The following is a 12053-nucleotide window of genomic DNA, read 5'->3' on the forward strand; positions in this document are numbered from 1 at the left end:
TCAACCAGGTACCTGCCCGGCACCAGGGTCCCTTTTTCGGAGCTGCAGCTGCTAATGCGGCTGCGAATTATTCCCCCACTACATATCCTATAGGAACCATAAGTTACCCTCTTATATGGAACTTTCTCTAGGTTAGCTTAACCACCAGAAACACATTAGCCAATAATTCATTAAGCCCATTTCAAGTCACTCTGCATCTCAAGCAGAATAGTAATAGAGAGTGTGAAGGTCTAAACCACACTGGTCACAATGGTAAAGCAACGCAAAAGCCCACCAAGCTTTCTTATTGAAGAGGCTAGCCCAGAAGACACCAACAGTAATGAAGTGCTAGACAACCTCTCTGACAAGGAATTTAGAAGGGAGCTACTGAGGATGCTTAGGGAGCTAAAAGAAACAATGGAAAACAATGCCAATAAAAGTCAAGAGTATTTGAAGCTAGAAATGAGGAAAATGCAAACGGAAATGTCAGACCAGAAAAACCTGGAGGGAGAATTGAAAAACTCAGTGGAAGGCCTCAGCAGCAGAGTAACAGCTGCTGAGGACAGAATCAGTGAGCTCAAAGATGAAGTCCAGATACTCTCTAGAAAAGAGCGGAAAATGGAAAAGAGACTCACAATTCAGGAACAGATGGCAAAAGAAGGTCGTGATGAAGCCATGAGGAGTAACATAAGAATTATTGGAGTCCCAGAGGGACAGGAAGAAAACCCTGATGAAGAAGAAACTGCCAAAGATATCATTGCTGTGACGTTTCCAGAGCTAAAAAAACATGCGACCACATTCAGGAGGCCTGAAGGGTACCAGCCAGAAGAAATCCGAATGAAAATACCCCAAGACACATCCTGATCAAAATGACTAAAACCTTAGATAGAGACAAAATTCTGAAAGCAGCAAGATCAAAGAAAGAAATTAATACAAAGGAGCATCCTTAAGATTCACAGCTAATTTGTCTGATGAAACCCTCATGGCCCGAAAACAGTGATGGGATATAGTGGAAAAACTCAATGAAATAAATGCCTCACCAAAAATAATTTACCCAACGAGTCTCTCATTCATAACAGAAGGAACAACACACAGTTTCACAGACAAACGACAGCTCAGGAACTTCATAGACTCAAAACCATGGTTACAAGAACAACTAAATGGGCTACTTTAAGACAAGACAGGCCCCTCAAATACACCCCATAACAATAATCTCTCTCAACGTCAATGGGCTAAATGCACCAATTAAAAGACACAGAATGGCAGGATGGATTGGAAAATTGAATCCAACATTCTGCTGCCTGTAAGAAACACATCTCGATTGTCAAAGAAAACACAGGCTCAGAGTCAAAGACTGGAAAACAATCCTATAAGAAAATAGATTCCATAAAAGTGCTGTGGTAGCCATCCTAATATCAGACCACATCGATTTCAGAGTTAAGAAGGTCACAAGAGACAGTGAAGGCCATTTCTTATTGATCAAGGAATCTGTATAACAGAAAGAACTTACAATACTAAATGTAAATACACCTAATGAGGGACCAGTGAAGTACTTAAAACAACTACTCATAGACTTGGAGAAAGACATTGATAGCAACACAATACTAGTGGGAGACTTCAAAACCACCTTATCACCTCTTGATAGATCAACCAAACTCAAGCTTAGCAAGGACATACTTCATCTGAGGGAAAAAATGGAAGAAAGGGACTTAGTAGATATATACGGAACACTTCATCCTCAATAAGCTGAATACACATTCTTCTCAAGCGTGCATTGAACACTCTCCAAGATAGACTACATGCTGAGCCACAAAATATACCTCCATAAAATTAAGAAGAAAGAGATTTTATCAACATTCTTCTCATACCATAATGTATTGAAATTATAAGTAAATCACACACAAAAACAGAAAACTAAATAAAACAACTGGAAGTTAAACAGTGTACTATTGGACAACGAGTGGCTTAGAAAGGAAATCAAAGAGGAAATCTAAAGATTCCTGGAAACGAATGAAAATGAGGACATGAGTTACCAAAACTTATGGAACACAGAAAAAGCTGTGTTAAGAGGAAAGTTTATAGCTCTACAAGCATTTCTGAGGAAGGAGGAGCCAGCCTACATAAGTAACCTAACCTCACAGCTTAAGAGCTTGGAGAAAAACCAACAAAAGGAGCCCAACCCGGACAGGAGGAAGGAAATAATAAAACTCAGAGCAGAGATTAACAAAATGGAAACCCAAAAAAACAATCCAAAAGATCAATGAAACCAAGAGCTGGTTCTTTGAGAAAATAAACAAGATTAATAAGCCTCTAGCAAAACTCACAAAGAAAGGAAGAGAAAAAAACCCTAATAAATCTAATCAGAAATGAAAAGGAGGTCATTATAACTGAAACTACAGAAATTCAAAGTATCCTCAGGGAGTACTTTGAGAAGCTTTATGCCACGGAACATGAAAACCTCAAGGAAATGGATAAATTCCTAGATTCCTATAGACTCTCAAGGCTGAACCAAGAAGACCTGGAATACTTGAACAGATCTATCACCATCAAGGAAATTGAAATGGTAATAAAAAGTCTTCCCAAGCACAAAAGTCCTGGCCCAGATGGATTCACTAGTGAATTCTTCCAAATCTTTAAAGAGGACTTACTCCCAATCCTCTTTAAGTTTTTCCACGAAATTGAAACATCAAAACCACTTCCGAACAGTTTCTACGAAGCAAGTATCACCCTGATACCAAGAGAAGACAGAGATACCACAAAGAAAGAGAATTACAGGCCAATATCCCTGATGAACACAGATGCAAAGATCCTCAACAGACTATTCGTAAATAGAATCCAACAATTCATCAAAAAGATCATACACCATAACCAAGTAGGATTCATCCCAGGGATGCAAGGATGGTTGAACATTCAGAAATCAATCAACATAATCCATCATATCAACAAATGAAAAGATAAAAAGCATATAATCATATCAATAGATGCAGAGAAAGCATTTGAAAAGATCCAGCACCCGTTTATGATGAAAAACACTTGCCAAAATTGGTATAGAGAGGACTTGCCTCAATATAGTTAAAGCCATCTACCACAAACCTACAGCAAGCATCATCCTCAATGGGGAAAAACTGAGAGCCTTCCCTCTAAGATCAGGGATGAGACAAGGATGCCCACTCTCTCCACTGCTGTTCAATATAGTACTGAAGTACTTGCAATAGCAGTTAGGCAAGAAAAAGATATTAAGGGTATTCATGTTGGAAAGGAGGAAAAGAAGAAATCAAGCTCACCCTATTCGCAGATGATATGATACTATACTTAGACAACCCTATAACCTCTACCAAGAAACTCCTAGAAACAATAAACTTGTATAGTAAAGTTGCAGGCTTTAAAATCCATACCTAAAGTCCATGGCTTTCTTATATGTAAACAGTGAGAGAGAAGAAAGTGACATGAAAAAACAATGCCATTCACAATTGTGCCCCAGAAAATCAGGTACCTAGGAATTAGCTTAACTAAGGAAGTAAAGGACCTGTACAAAGAAAACTACAAAACTCTACTTCAAAAAATAAAAGCGGACACGAGAAAATGGAAAGGTAGTCCCTGCTTGTGGATCAGGAGAATTAACATTGTCAAAATGGCAATACTTCCCAAAGCATTGTACAATTTCAATGTGATCTCTATAACGATACCCATGACATTCTTCAAAGAAATGGAGCAAACACTCCTGAAATTCATATGGAACAATAAGCCCCCATGAATAGCTAAACAATTCTTGGGAAAAAGAAAATGAGAGAAATCAACCTCCCTAACTTCAAACTCTACTACAAAGCAGTAATAATTAAAACAAGATGGTACTAGAACAAAGGCAGAGCTGCAGACCAGTGAAACAGGGTTGAATTTACTGACATCTCCCCTCAAACATACGATCATCTAATTTTGATAAAGGAGAAAGAAAGGCGAAGTGGAGTAAGGAAAGCCTCTTTAACAAGTTGTGCTGGCAAAACTGGATGGCTACATGCAAAAAAAAAAAATAGGCTCAAATCTCTTCCTAACACCATGTACAAAAGTAAGATCGAGATGGATTAAAGACCTCATTCCTCCTCTCTGGTCGTCATGGCGGGCAGGCAGACAGTCCAAGCCTCTGGCCGATGGCCTTCGAAAATGGTATTACAATGCAGCGGGCTTCAACAAACTGGTGCTAATGTGTGATGATACAATATATGAGGAAGAGGATGTGAAGCAGACCATCAGGAGGCTGCCTGAGAACCTGTACAACGGCAGGATGTTCCGCATCAAGAGGGCCCTGGACCTGACCGTGAGGGCACAGATCTTGCCCAAGGAGCAGTGGACAAAACACGAGGAAGATAAATTCTACCTTAAACCTATCTGAAAAAGGTTATTTGGGAAAGAAAAGAGAGAGAAGAGTGGACAAAGAAGTAATCACATAATCTAGATGCAGCTGTCCTCAAAGATATTTATGAAGTTGGTTAAAACTGAAATGTACAATCTTGGACTGATCTGAGCTGCAAACATGACTTTAAATAAAGATCTGTCATAATAAAAAATATAAATAAATAAAGACCTCAACATCAGACCAGAATCCATAAGGTACATTGAAGACAAAGTTGTCAAAACCGTCCATGACATTGAAGCTAATGGTATCTTCAAAGACGTCACACCACTGGCCAAGCAAGTGAAAACAGAGATTAGACAAATAGGACTATCTTAAACTAAGAAGTTTCTGCACCTCTACAGAAACAGTGACCAAAATACAAAGACAGTCTACAGAATGGGAAAGGATATTCGCCCAATACCCATCCAACAAGAGGTTGATATCAAGGATAAGCAAATTACTGGTTGAATTCCTCAAGAAGAAAACATCCAACCCCATTAAAAAATGGGGCGATGAAATGAACAGAAACTTTCTCAAAGAAGAAATACAAATGGCAAAAAGGCACATGAGAAAATGCTCTATATCATTAATCATCAGGGAGATGCTGATCAAAACCACAATGAGATATAATATCACACCACAGAGACTGGCCCATATCCAAAAGAACAAAAGCAACTGGTGCTGGTGTGGATGTGGCGAGAAAGGGACCCTCCTTCACTGCTGGTGGGAATGCCGACTTGTTCAGCCCTTTTGGAAAAAGTATGGGCGATTCTCCAAAAGTTAGCAATTTAGCTCCCATTTGACCCAGCAATACCACTCTTGGGATACTTCCTCCGAGAGAGGCAAAAAATTATAGTGGAAGTGACATATGCACTTGTTTGTTCATTGCAGCACTCTTTACAATAGCCAGAATCTGGAAAAAACCTGAGTGCCCAAGAACAGATGACTGGTTAAAGAAATTTTGGTACATCTACACAACGGTGTACTATTTAGCTGTTAGAAAAGATGAAGTCATAAAATTTACATACAAGTGGTACTACATGGAAAGTATGTTAAGCAAAATGAGTCAGAAAGAGCGGAATAGACACAGGAAGATTGCATTCATCTGGGGAACATAAAGTAACAAAATAGGAGACTAACACCCAAGAGTGGCCAAAATTAGTACCAGAAATTTTACTCTATGGCTTGGAGGCCAGCCACACATGCTAGGGGAAAAGGGAGCTCAAATAGAGAAGGGAGCACCAAATAAAGGGTGTTGGGAGGATCCTCCCAGGATGGGAGAAGCATGTTGAAAGTAAACTATAGACCAAACATGATTGCCACTCAATGCCTCTCTTGCAAATCACAGCACCCAAAAGGAGAGAGAGAATAGAGGGGAATGCCCTGCCACAGAGGCAGGGTGGGATCGGGGGGGTGGGGGGTGGGAGGGATACTGAGATCCGTGGTGGTGAAAAATGGGCACTGGTGGAGGGATGGATTCTTGATCATTATATAATTGAAATCCAAGCACAAAATTTGTAAGTCTACAACTGTACCTCATGGTTTTTCACTAATAAAAATTGATAAATTGATAAATTGATAAATAAATAAATATACAGAACTCTAACAACATCAAACGAAGTTCATGCATCACAACACAAACTCTCAGCTAATTGAATGGCACAAAATTGAAAGCTTTTCTTCTAAGATCAAGCACATGGTAAGGATGTCCACTTTCACCATTGTTATTCAAAACAGAAACAGAATTCCTAACCACAGCAGACAAGCAAGAAAGAGAAATTAAAATTATTCAAATTGGAACAGGAGTCAAACTAACATTTAAGATGACATAGAAAATACTAAAGATTCCAAACATAAAAAAAAACTTGAAAAAAATTTTTTGATTGAATCACCATGAGAGACACAGTAACAAAGCAGTTCATGGTTGGCTTTCAGTTATACTATATTCCAACACCCAATCCTCTACCAATGTACATTTGCCATCACCAGTGGCCCCAGTTTCCCTCCCACCACCTCACTCAGTCTGCTTCAATGAAAGGCATTTTTCTTCTTTTTCTTTCTCCCTTGCTCTCCTTTCAGCATTATGGCTTGCAAAACAGATACTGCAACGTTAACAGGTTTGTTTCTTTACCTACTTTCAGCACACAGTTCTTATGCAGACCATTTCCAACTATCATTGTCCTTTCTCTATCCCAACTGCCTTCTCCCCAGCACTTGAGGCAATCTTCCAACCATGGACTAATCCTCCTGATCCTTGTTTCTACAGCCAACTAATACTTATTGACTCCTTACCTCGCATAACATGAAATACTATAAAAAATTTAGAGAAGTATAAATATAATATCTTCCAAGGGTGGTAGTGAAATCTAATGAAGAAAAAAAGAGCACTCAAGTTTTTGAAAAAGCAGCAGCATTTATCAATTTAGTCTCTTAAATGACTATTCTCAATTAATAACAGATCATAAAGAAGAAAGCAACAGGGCCAGAGCAACGACACAATAGATAGGGAGCTTGCCTTGCATGTGATCAACCCTGATTCAGTTTCCTATTCCACAGATAGTCCTCTCAACCCCACCTACAATGATCTTTGAGCACAGAGCCAGGAATAAACACTGAGTATCACTATGTGTGGCAAAAATTAAAGGGAATAAAGTGAAAACAGACAAACAAAAACCAGTGTAGATGGGTGTGGTTAAAGAACACTAGTTTAGGTATCATGGCATACTAAAGCTTAAGGATTAGATAAGACTGGAATGTTTAAAATAAAGTCATCAGTGGAAAAATGAATGTTTGACAAAAATTGTATAGGCTAAGGAGAGTAAGGACTCACTGAATGCTTTGAGTCAAGAGATGTTATGATTTGCTCCCTCAAGAACTAAGCTAATCAGTCATTCCACCTAATCTAATCTAAATCAGATTTGACTTACAGTTTGCATTTCCTAAGCTTATCTTGTCCATTAGATAATAACTATCCTATATGAAAGCAGGTATAAATGAAGTCATTTTTATTTCTCCTAAAACAACCATATGAGAACTTTACACACATGAGCCAATACTTGTCTACTGAAAAAATGAATCCATCAATAAAGATGGACAAAAAGTTTAGATAACCATAACCAAACTAAATACAGAGTGATGGTGAGTGGATGAGTGAATTGTGTGATTACCAAACAAAAAAGTCATCCCTGAAAATGAAACAGGAAAAAGCAAAATTGTTTCTTTTGTAACTAGGAAAGAAAAGAACCTGTGTTACTTGGTAGTTCAATAGGGGAGCCTAAACGCAGTCAAACTCAAAGAATTATTCATTCCTATAAATATAGAGAGAATAAAAGGGAAATTTTCTGTCATAGAGGCTTGGGGAGGGGTGGGAGGAGTGGGGAGGAGGGATTCGTGGATATTGGTGGTGGAAAATGTACACTGGTGGGGGAATGGGTGTTCAATCATTCTGTGACTGAAACTCAAACATGAAAGTTTTGCAACTGTATCTCACGGTGATTCAATAAAAACAATAATAATAATACAATAAGTTAATAAAAAGAATTGCTGGTTCCTAAATTGGGAGTAGATATTAAAATGTTTTGCATATCAAGGACCAGCTCCTTTAAGATGATATAAGTTGGTATTTATGTACTCCCACCGTAACTGTATTTACTTTCTTTGGAAAATTAATAGATAAATCTTGTGTTGCAATTAGTCTGGGAAGTCATGAGATGAAACATGCTCTGTAAGAAGCAAATTATATATGTTCAACCATTTAGCTGTATTCAGCTTCTAATCATTACCACTGAAAATATTTAAAAAAATAAGCCATAAAAAGAGAAGCACTCATTTTTCTTATAGCTTTTAACCAACTTAATGATCTTTAAAGTGAGTTTTGGTGTATTTAAATAGAGCAGCATTACTAAGCAGTTTTACTTTAGTAAAACAGACACCAGTAAATTCTGTCCCTTTGACCATGATAAATTTACATTTCTTCTTTATCTATCATTGCTGAAGAGAGCAAGCACTACAGGAAGGCAGTGTTCTTCAATCTTTCAGCACCTGTCAACCAGCACAGTCTTGCATACCAGTTCACAGACCAACAGTTATAACCAAGGACCAGTGGCTTTCAAGCTTACTATACCTACAGAAGACCACTAGTTCATGAAAGAGTAGTAGAAGCCATTGCACATGAAAGCACACACAGTACCTGGTATAAAACCTAGCTCTCACAATTTTTTTTAAAGTTTAATAAGTTGGAAAAGGTTCAACTCACAATAGATAACCAATAAATCTTCTTCTGGTATACTAAGCCAAGAACACATAACTTAATATAGTTAATATATTATGATTCATCTTTTCTATATAGATGTTTTTATTTTCAAAAAACTCTGACCCTATTAAAAAGATGTGCATTTTGCTTTATTCAACTGTCATAATAATTAGATTATGTTTAATAATAAAATTAAATTATCCTAAAAAGTTATGTTATTATGCTAATTAAATTATCTTGTATAAATTGCCATACAGTTATTCTCCTCTTTACCATTTTTCACTTCTTGGAACCCCATAATAAATGGGGGTCTAAGTACCTTCAAGTAGATGTACTCTCTTTTGGGTAATTAAATGTATTGTGTTAGGCTCTCGACAAAAACACAGCTGCTTCAGAAACTTAGTCATGTCTATGGAACTAAATTAACAGGAGAAACCAAAGCTTTGCAATGTAATTTAAAGCTCCACAGACTGTGATAGGAAAATATATATATGAAAATAGAATGGGACTGTTGCAGCCAGTACACAACCACGGATATATTTCTCATAGGTAAACATTCTCTAGTTGTTTTATCTTTATAGAACTCAGTGGACTCTGTATAAACAGTAGTTAGAAGGTTGCATTAGTTTCCAAATATCCTAAGTCTAATATGTACCTCCCCAAATTAGCCATTGTGTTAAACTACTTTGTTCATAAGTGTTTCTAAATAAGGAAGTTTTTAGGAAAATGTGTTAACATGCCTTCTGAAAAATTTCACAATCGTATAACATCGGAGTTTTCCTCCAGGTCAAGCTTTTTTCAATGTAATTATTCATAATAAGTATAGTAAGAGTTCCATATAGTTTTATTAACAACTAAACTGCACCATTTTTCCATGAAAATACAACTTAAAATGATAAATTATTTGTAGTTATTAGTAGCGGGAAATGGTATACACAGCACTCTTGCAAATGTGTAATCATGTCTTCATATCAGCTGTCTAATGAACATGAGCTTTGTCTAAGCATATTGTCAGTTATATGGCAGACTTCTTCCTTCCCCTTCTCCATTCCATTGAAGATTTGTTTGATGGTTGCTCTGTGAGGGAGAATGTGGAGTTTGGTTGATGTGTGGTGGGAAAAGAAAGAACTGCATTCTCACGATCTCTAACTATATCCACAGTGGATAAAGAGAACCCAGCCATATAAGCAATGCCTTGATTCCTCTATGGCCAAAAGTACCCATTAGTCATCAGTGAGAAATAATCCTTAGGTAAGAGCACATCTCTATTAGAAGTGCATCCCTATCTCTTGATACTAAGCTTCAAATTCAGAATATTCTGCATATACATTGGGTGGACAGGTGTAAGCAAAACACGTGTGTGGTTAACCACATGAGAAAGGCAACCATAGTGCATTGTATGATACAATAAAATAAACAAGCACATCTTCCTAAGGAAACTAAATTTTGTCCAGAGAGAATGCCTGTTTAGAAATATCTCAGGTTAAGACGACCTCTATAGAACATGCATGCGAAGGCTGACTCACAGGTCAAATATCACTTGTTATATTTGAGATCCTGAAGCCTCTTGGGCAATTTTGAACAGTTCCTTGTAGAATTTATAATTTTATGTATTATATCATCCTCAAATGACTTAATTATCATGCAACTGATTCCAATATAGGAGAAAACTGTTGAAGAAATCACAGAAGTTCATGTTTAAATTGATCAGTGAGGGGTCTTTTGAATCCATCTTTTGTATTCAGTACAAAATCTGCTTTACCCCCTAAATAAATTCTCAGTTTATTTTAAAGCATCTCAGATCTTCATAACTAGATTTGCAAAAAGTAATATATTGACTTTTTACTTCTAGAAGTCAGGATTTTCTATCGGAATGTCGAGGTACCAAAGAGCAGTGGGAAAGGCAGGTATGCATTCTTCATTCACATATGCATGCAACAGTATTGTAAAACAAATTATATTGCTGTTCTGTGCTAACCTGAACCTTCATTCAGAAGCTAAAATATAAGGATTGGCATCGTCACTATCAGGATGGAAGGATAATTAATAATATCTAGAAGAATCTTCTTTTGTGTTTAATCTCTTGAAAAATGGGGGGGATATTTAAGTTGAAACATTTTTTAACTAAACTAAATTTTAGGACTAAGGTTATTCATTTCTTTCATTAAAGATGGGAAGTTTTATAGAAACTTACATACTGATGTTTATTTGCTGTCAAATTTTTGTAAATATACTTTTTTGTTTTTTCAATAGAAATGAAGTATTGTACACATCTTCATGAATTAATATTGTTCTTTCTGTTTTATTATGTTATCTAGTACCTTTCTTTCATAGCTCCTCAGTACTGTACATTCTTTACTTATAAGAAGTTTGTACTTAAAAGTTGTTGTCAAACCAGAGAAATGATCCTGGGGTTAAGGAATTTGCATGCAGCCAACACTGGTTTAGTCTAGGAACACTGCCCCCCAAGAACATTTGAGAGTGACCCCTGGGTACAAAGCCAGGAGTAGACTCCAGCACTAACAGGTGTGACATCAAAGTGGGGAGGAAGGAAGGAAGGAAGGAAGGAAGGAAGGAAGGAAGGAAGGAAGGAAGGAAGGAAGGAAGGAAGGAAGGGAGGGAGGGAGGGAGGGAGGGAGGGAGGGAGGGAGGGAGGGAGGGAGGAAAATGACATGAATGTACTTCAGAAATTATCTTTGAACTGCAGAATATCTCATAGTTAGAACTAAGAAACACTCAATAATAAAATGACTACAGGTATAAGATTATTGTAATGGTGTTGTCTTGAATCTAGATCAAGAATTTTCAAAGAACTTTATGTACATCACATTACCCTAGCTTTGTGATAAAATCTAATAAGACAGTCTTCAGTTTTCTTCAAGAACCCCCTAGCTATCATTAACTTTCATGCCTCCATTTTTTTAATCAGGTCCACACCCTGAGGAACAGTGGAGGAGCTGTGCTCCCAAAAGTACCTGCCCTTTGCGGTAGACCTGGTGCTTTGTTGCTCAGCCTGTGATGTAGAGCTACTCAAAACTGACTCCTGGAGATATTGGTGGTGGAAAATCTGCGCTGGTAGAGGGTGTTCGATCATTTTATGATTGAAACTCAAACATGAAATCTTTGTAACTGCATCTCACTGTGATTCAATAAAAAAATTACACACACACATATATATATACACATATATTACAAGTAATATATATGAACTACCATTGATATATATGAATATAATGTATATGAATACCATTAATATATATAAATCTTGTATAGTAATACAAGAATTACCTTGTATTAATGTATACCATTAATATATATGAATCTTGTATAGTAATACCTTGTATTAATATGTACAAGAATTATCTTGTATTAATATATACCATTAACATATATGAATCTTGTATAGTAATACAAGAATTACCATTAGGGAAA

The 12053-nt window shown here is 36.9% G+C and overlaps 1 pseudogene; it reads left to right on the top strand.

Annotated features, from left to right (window-relative positions):
• Positions 1-4089: 4089 nt before the first annotated feature.
• Positions 4090-4416, top strand: LOC130019325 (cytochrome b-c1 complex subunit 7-like; annotated as a pseudogene).
• Positions 4417-12053: the final 7637 nt, after the last annotated feature.

This window comes from Sorex fumeus, unplaced genomic scaffold (genome assembly GCF_029834395.1).
Source record: "Sorex fumeus unplaced genomic scaffold, SorFum_2.1 ptg000008l, whole genome shotgun sequence".
Taxonomy (NCBI): Eukaryota; Metazoa; Chordata; class Mammalia; order Eulipotyphla; family Soricidae; genus Sorex; species Sorex fumeus.